At 48.0% G+C, this 7,500-nt stretch overlaps 2 non-coding genes across 2 annotated transcripts; both read right to left on the bottom strand.

Moving 5' to 3' along the window:
• Positions 1-50: 50 nt before the first annotated feature.
• On the bottom strand, positions 51-203 carry LOC124320048. The gene has a single exon (XR_006913740.1). It is a non-coding gene; the product is annotated as a 5.8S ribosomal RNA (ribosomal RNA).
• Positions 204-1,139: 936 nt separating this feature from the next.
• LOC124320049 lies at positions 1,140-3,434 on the bottom strand. Its single transcript, XR_006913741.1, has one exon. It is a non-coding gene; the product is annotated as a small subunit ribosomal RNA (ribosomal RNA).
• Positions 3,435-7,500: the final 4,066 nt, after the last annotated feature.

Below are 7,500 nucleotides of genomic sequence, written 5' to 3'. Positions count from 1 at the left end.
CAACATGCAAAACCAAGACTGAAAAAATCTCTGTTCGTTCATCATTCGACCGACCCTCAGTCAGATGTGGCCCGAGCGAGAAGCTGGGCCGCCATTTACGTTCAAGATTTCGATGCTCCATGTGTTCTGCAGTTCGCATGGATTAGCGCACTTTGCTGCGCTCTTCATCGATCCACGAGCCTAGTGATCCACCGTTCAGGGTCGTATATAAAACGACATATTCGTTTTCTTCTCTCTTTTTCTCCAACCCGCCCAAGCAAATGAATGCGAGGGCGGAGAAAGAAAGCCAGAAAGAAAATGTTCCGATAAACACTCGTACTAGAATTTGGGTTTAGTGTGTTATTGTGATTTTGAATTCTTCCTACTTCATCGAGAGGGCGAAGGGCAAGCTTAAAAAACATTCGGTTTTCAACGGCATAGTGTCGGGCTTTGGAGTGTTAGTCTATACGACGCACACGCACGCAACCACGAGTATCTACGCCCGAAAAGAACGTCCAGAGTAAAGTCTCACACTTTCGTCCCCCACCGAGAATCAAAAAATCCCGAAGACGAAGAGAGAAACAAAAAAAAAACAATTTCGATTGGGCGTATCCGCTTTAAACCACCGCGCATCAGAGCGCCTGATACCCGTTCAAAATCTTGATGTTTTTTTTTTTTTTTTCCGACTCTCCATCCACCGAGTTTTTATTTTTCAAAGTGTTTGATTTAGGGACTAAGACTTTATAAAATCTCCTTTATTGTTCCTTCGGTACTCGCGGCCCAGGCGGGCTATCGTATTCTTCACTCTACTAACGTCAACACTGTGAGCGCCGCTAAAGGTCGAATGAATCTATAGAGACATTCACCATCGAAGCAGGAAGAATTTGCTCACGGCCATAGACCAAATCGAAAGACTTTGTGTTTTTTTTTGAGCCGAGAGGAAAGAAAAATCAATTTGAAAAGGCGAATCCGCTTTAAACCACCGCGCATCAGAGCGCCTGATACCCGTTCAAAATAAATGATTTTCTTCCGTCAACCCACACATAGTTCATACGATGTCTTACGCCGAAAGACTTTTGATGGGGTTTTTTTTGTTTTGCAACTTTTAGTTGTTTCGTGCTCAACCAAAGCCATATGCGCAAAACATTTGTCTTGTTCGTTTATGATCCTTCCGCAGGTTCACCTACGGAAACCTTGTTACGACTTTTACTTCCTCTAAAGGATCAAGTTCGACCATCTTTCAGTCTCGCCGTTGGTAGGCACCGCACGGGCAGAGATTGCTCCCCACTCGACGGCACCCCGACAAGCCCGTCCGAAGGCCTCACTAAATCATTCAATCGGTAGTAGCGACGGGCGGTGTGTACAAAGGGCAGGGACGTAATCGACGCGGGCTAGTGACCCGCGCCTACTAGGGATTCCTGGTTCATGGGGATCATTGCAGTCCCCAATCCCAACCACGAAGGAGGTTCAGCGGTTACCCGGTCCTTTCGGACAGGGAGAGTGAAACACGCTGATTCCTTCAGTGTAGCGCGCGTGCGGCCCAGGACATCTAAGGGCATCACAGACCTGTTATTGCTCACTGTCACGCGGCTGGACGCCGCTTGTCCCTCTAAGAAGACTGCGTGACGGACGCGAGAGCAGAAGGTATCGCCGGGGATGACGACGACCGAATAACAATAGAGCCAGCCCCCGCGAGACATTCCCGACAAAGCCCCGCCATACCTCATCCGCCAGGCAACCAACCCGTGAAGGCCGTACACCCGACGAACAAAGCACAACGAAACCAAGCCGAGAGATTGCCTCACTAAAGGAACCAGTCCCACCGAGACCCGAATCGCCGCCACCTGATCCCGACGCCTCCGTACTCCCTTCGGTTTCAATTGATAAAACCCGTCACCTATTTAGCAGGCTAGAGTCTCGTTCGTTATCGGAATTAACCAGACAAATCGCTCCACCAACTAAGAACGGCCATGCACCACCACCCACCGAATCAAGAAAGAGCTCTCAATCTGTCAATCCTTCCAGTGTCCGGGCCTGGTGAGGTTTCCCGTGTTGAGTCAAATTAAGCCGCAGGCTCCACTCCTGGTGGTGCCCTTCCGTCAATTCCTTTAAGTTTCAGCTTTGCAACCATACTTCCCCCGGAACCCAAAGACTTTGGTTTCCCGGAAGCTGCCCGTCGAGTCATTGGAGTAACTCCGACGGATTGCTGGTTGGCATCGTTTATGGTTAGAACTAGGGCGGTATCTGATCGCCTTCGAACCTCTAACTTTCGTTCTTGATCAAGGAAAACATTCTTGGCAAATGCCTTCGCTGTTGTTCGTCTTGCGGCGGTCCAAGAATTTCACCTCTGTCGCCGCAGTACGAATGCCCCCGTCCGTCTCTATTGACCATTACCTCGGGTCCAAAAGTAAAAGACCAGCAAAATCGGACCGAGGTCCTATTCCATCATTCCATGCTGCGATATTCAGGCGTTGGGATACACCTGCTTTGAGCACTCTAATTTGTTCAAAGTAAACGTTGCCGGCCGCCCGAGACACCCGGTGAAGGGCACCCCGAACGATTGACTGGGTGGAGCGAATCGAGTCAACTACGACCAAAATTTAAAAAAGAACCCGAAAGAACTTTCCAACTCTGGCCGCAGATACAACAACGACGCACCGACCACCACTCCGGCGATGTTGTCCGACCGTGAAGAGAGTCGGGCTTTGACACCCGGGCTCCCAGAGCGTGAAACGCAACACCCTTGATTCAGAGCGGCGCCGCCCGGCCGAAGACAGACATCCGACTACGAGCTTTTTAACCGCAACAACTTTAATATACGCTATTGGAGCTGGAGTTACCGCGGCTGCTGGCACCAGACTTGCCCTCCAATGGTTCCTCGTTAAAGGATTTAAAGTGTACTCATTCCAATCACGGGGCCTCGGAAGAGTCCCGTATCGTTATTTTTCGTCACTACCTCCCCGTGCCGGGAGTGGGTAATTTGCGCGCCTGCTGCCTTCCTTGGATGTGGTAGCCGTTTCTCAGGCTCCCTCTCCGGAATCGAACCCCGATTCCCCGTTACCCGTTGCAACCATGGTAGGCGCGTAACCTACCATCGACAGTTGATAAGGCAGACATTTGAAAGATACGTCGCCGGCGCGAAGGCCGTGCGATCGGCGTGAAGTTATCCAGAGTCACCAAAATTGGTACGGTGCGCGAGCCCGAAAGCCCGGCCCCGACTGGTTTTGATCTAATAAAAGCACCTCTTCTGCGAGCCCGAAAGCCCGCAGTCGAGGCTCGAGTGCATGTATTAGCTCTAGAATTACCACAGTTATCCAAGTAGGATGGAGTGGATCTAAGGAACCATAACTGATTTATTGAGCCATTCGCGGTTTCGCCGTCTAGCGGCTTGTACTTAGACATGCATGGCTTAATCTTTGAGACAAGCATATGCTACTGGCAGGATCAACCAGGTATTTCGTGTATGTTTGTTTGATATGCATCCGGCGAGTTGCGGGTTTTTATTTCGCCCACGCATCACCAAACACACACCAAATCAACACGTTTTTCGTTTTTTTTCTTTTTCTTCGGAAACTAAAATTTTTGATCGCAACGCCTGGCGTGTCACAGCGAGTCCCAGTGAAGAGAAACACCGATCCGATCCGTTTGTTGGATTTTTTTCATTTCAATTTCCAAAGTCAAAGACCATTCAACGGTCTATGAGCCCAAAGTGAATCGGATTCATTCGACCGGTCTTGATATATTCATCAACTTTTTTTCCCGTATTACGGTTTTCGACGGTCATATGTGGCGTGCTGTATGCTCATAAGTCAAGCCTGCTTTACTAAGCTGACAAGCATACATCTTTTAAATTTTTGTGGGCTCAGAGTTTTATTTTTATTTTTCCACCGCCGAGGCACACTCTCGCATCACCCCGCACGACACACACACACACACACACCTCACCGCTCAACGGTCACACGAGGCAGAATTTTCCGCAAAGACTTTCGAAGAGAAAGAGAAAACTCGGAACAACCGCGGTCAGAGGCCAGCATAGAGGCATCGTATAGAAAGTCATGGGCGGAAAAAAACAAATCATTTCAAGTCGAGACAAGCAACCAGACTACCCCTATAAAAGTGCGCAATTCTTTAAGAGTTCACCGAAGAATGACCGAGATCAAGTATGCACGAAACGAACATATTCCAAGGGCAGCTGAATAAGCGATTCTGCGCCGAAGCGCGAGAAAAGCAAGCGGTACACCGATGGGGATCGTTTTTTTATCGTGTTAGATTCGTTGTTGTCAAGCAAGGATTCTCAAAATGTTTTTTGCATTGCACCCAAGTTTCGTACTGATTACTTGTCGCAGACCGGTGACTGTCAAAAAAAATTTTTTTACGTTTTTTCTTGAGAGGTCACTGCCTACACACAACTCCGGGCGGGCCGTACACTCACAGCCGTTTGAATTCTCCCTTCGTGTGTCATGGCCATAACTGAGCGTACATCTTACCGGGCGCCGAGTTGATCTGGCTTGTTCGATGAACGTTCGGGATACGTACAATCGATATAGCTCCAACCGTAACTCGTTTGTAATTACGCCGGCCATACTCAGCGGGCGCTCAGCTCAGCTCTCGATATCTTCCGTCGAAGGGAAGTTCGTAGTAAAAGAGAGTCAGAGTCGACGCCACATTTTGCGGTCCTCGCATCTCATCCGATTTTTGAATTTTATAGATTTGCCATCACTTCCACCCAATTCTCTCGTATATTTCAATCTCTTGACTTTGTCCGACCGGGCCGTCTTCGCCCCCCTTCAACTCCGTCCATCTCCACTTCTGTGTTCCACACAACGAGCTTCCGTCAAACGGCAAAATGTGAAATATGCGCACGCCGCACGAAATAATTTGAAAGCGTTCTGTTTGGTGGCTTTTTTATTTTTTATCTCTCGGCTCACACACACACACACACATTTCCGCCTGAACGGTAATTTTTTTTGATACGGTGTCAAAAAGTGAAAAGACGCGCACCATTTTCTTTTCTCTTCCGTATCGTCGCTGACGGTAAACGCTGATGGTTATGATGCCGTAAGTTTGGAAGAAAGAATCTTTCCCGTCTTGTCTTGTTACGGTAAAATAACAAAGAACAAGCGTCCGATTTCTCTCACAGACGGCCACAGACAAACCACACGTGCCGAAGAAACGAAACGTCCGAAACCAAAAAAATGTTTGACGCGCGCACCTCTTCTGAACTTTTCGACCAAGAGTCGTTGGATCGAGTGACGAGCTTCTCAGCTGTCGCACCAATCGGTGAAGCGGGCGTTTGAATTCCCGTCCACATCGCGGTTCGGATATATTTTTACATATACCGACCATCGGAAATTTCGAAAACGGTTTTACCGAAGGAATGATATTTCACACACCGACAGCTCATCGAGTTCGTCTCCGTTCAACGGTTTTTTTTTTTAAGACTTTTTGATCGCATGGGGCTAAACTGGTTAGAGCAAAGCCGCGATCCAAGCAGTGAAAAAAAAACAAAGACAGTGCAAGCGCGATCGAACGGAATCGAAACTAAAATCATGTGAAGTGGCGGGCGGAAAGGAGCTCAGCTACGGTGGAAATGAAACTACAACTAACGCCGAACCGGACAACTTCCCATTCTGCGTCTTCGTTTCATTTCCCAAAGCTCCCCGTCGATACCAAAGTTTTTGCGTCGAAGCTACTAAAGAAATTTCGCGCTTTCCTTTTCGCCTCTTTCGCCTTCCCTTCGATATCTATCCAACCACCGGCTTCGACTTTATTTCTTTCACCCGTCTATTCGCCCGATAGTCGACGGTCGGCCATTCTTTGGTATCGGCCAGGCGGACTAACAAGAAGTAAGACTCGTTTGAAAAATTTGGACCGGGCTTTACAATCGCTGCTTGTCGTAATGTCGCAAATTTGAAAAAAATTTTCAATTCGAGAAACCAAACTATTCGACACTTCGAAAATTTTTGGGACTCTGAAAATTTTTCCGAGTTTAGGAATCGAGACCTCTTCTATACTAAGGAAAACCACTAATGTTCCGCCGCATAATGTCTCCGTTTTCCGGCTCATTTTTAGCGATTGGACGGGGACATTGCCCCATCCAACCGCCAGCCGACTTTCAGGAACCGTCGTTTTCAAAGTTGGGACTTAGAAAATTTTCGACGAGTGGGAATTTTTTACGGTCGCAAGTCATCACGACACGCCCGACCAACCCATTTGAGAGCCGCCACGCCTCGACGGTGTGACGGCTTTTTTTCGAATCGACGGGTCTCGCTCACTCCTCTCTCGCGCCGACCAGAGGCCGGGCGAGAGAGTCGTTGCCAAACACCGTCGTCGGAAATGGGAGAATTTGAGTGTGGAATTTTTTACGGTCGCGAGTCATCACGACACGCCCGACCAACCCACTTGAGAGCCGCCACGCCTCGACGGTGTGACGGCTTCTCTTTTCGAATCGACGGGTCTCGCTCACTCCTCTCTCGCGCCGACCAGTGGCCGGGCGAGAGAGTCGTTGCCAAACACCGTCGTCGGAAATCGAGAAATTTTCATTTCCATTTCCATTTTTTTTCATCGGCCTTTATACGTCCAAGTCCCGCCAACCACGTCACTACCACGTCGTCGGGACTTAGAAAAATTTTTCAATTTTTCGGACTTAGAAAATTTTTCAACTTTCTTTTTTTCGACAACCTCTTCCCTATATAGGAAAGTAGTGGATGTTCCGGGCAGTAACTGTACGAAAAAGTCGATTTCCGAATTTTTGCCGGACATTCACCTGAGCTCAGGCCGGGCCGCCCGCTCAACTGCCGCCCGGTCACCACCAAAAACCGGTCTTGGAAATTTTAGGACTTAGAAAATTTTTCAACTTTTTCTTTCTCGACAACCTCTTCCCTATATAGGAAAGTAGTGGATGTTCCGGGCAGTAACTGTACGAAAAAGTTGATTTCCGAAATTTTGCCGGGCTTTCACCAGAGCTCAGGCGGGGCTTACCATCACACCCGCCGACCGGTCACCACCAAAAACCGGTCTTGGAAATTTTAGGACTTAGAAATTTTTTCCAACTTTTTTTCTTTCGCTCTTTCTCTCTTTTTCAGCCGTCTTTGCTCGTCCCAGTGCCGCCTATAGCTTCACTATCCATCGTCGGGACTTAGAAAAATTTTTCAATTTTTCGGACTTAGAAAATTTTTTCAATTTTCATTTTCGACAACCTCTTCCCTATATAGGAAAGTAGTGGATGTTCCGGGCAGTAACTGTACGAAAAAGTTGATTTCCGAAATTTTGCCGGACATTCACCTGAGCTCAGGCCGGGCCGCCCGCTCAACTGCCGACCGGTCTCCACCAAAAACCGGTCTTGGAAATTTTAGGACTTAGAAATTTTTTCCAACTTTTTTTCTTTCGCTCTTTCTCTCTTTTTCAGCCGTCTTTGCTCGTCCCAGTGCCGCCTATAGCTTCACTATCCATCGTCGGGACTTAGAAAAATTTTTCAATTTTTCGGACTTAGAAAATTTTTTCAATTTTCATTTTCGACAA

This window comes from Daphnia pulicaria, unplaced genomic scaffold, assembly GCF_021234035.1.
Source record: "Daphnia pulicaria isolate SC F1-1A unplaced genomic scaffold, SC_F0-13Bv2 h1tg000242l, whole genome shotgun sequence".
Lineage (NCBI taxonomy): Eukaryota > Metazoa > Arthropoda > Branchiopoda > Diplostraca > Daphniidae > Daphnia > Daphnia pulicaria.
The sequence above is the reverse complement of the archived record's forward strand: the minus strand, read 5'-3'. Positions and strand labels throughout refer to the sequence as shown.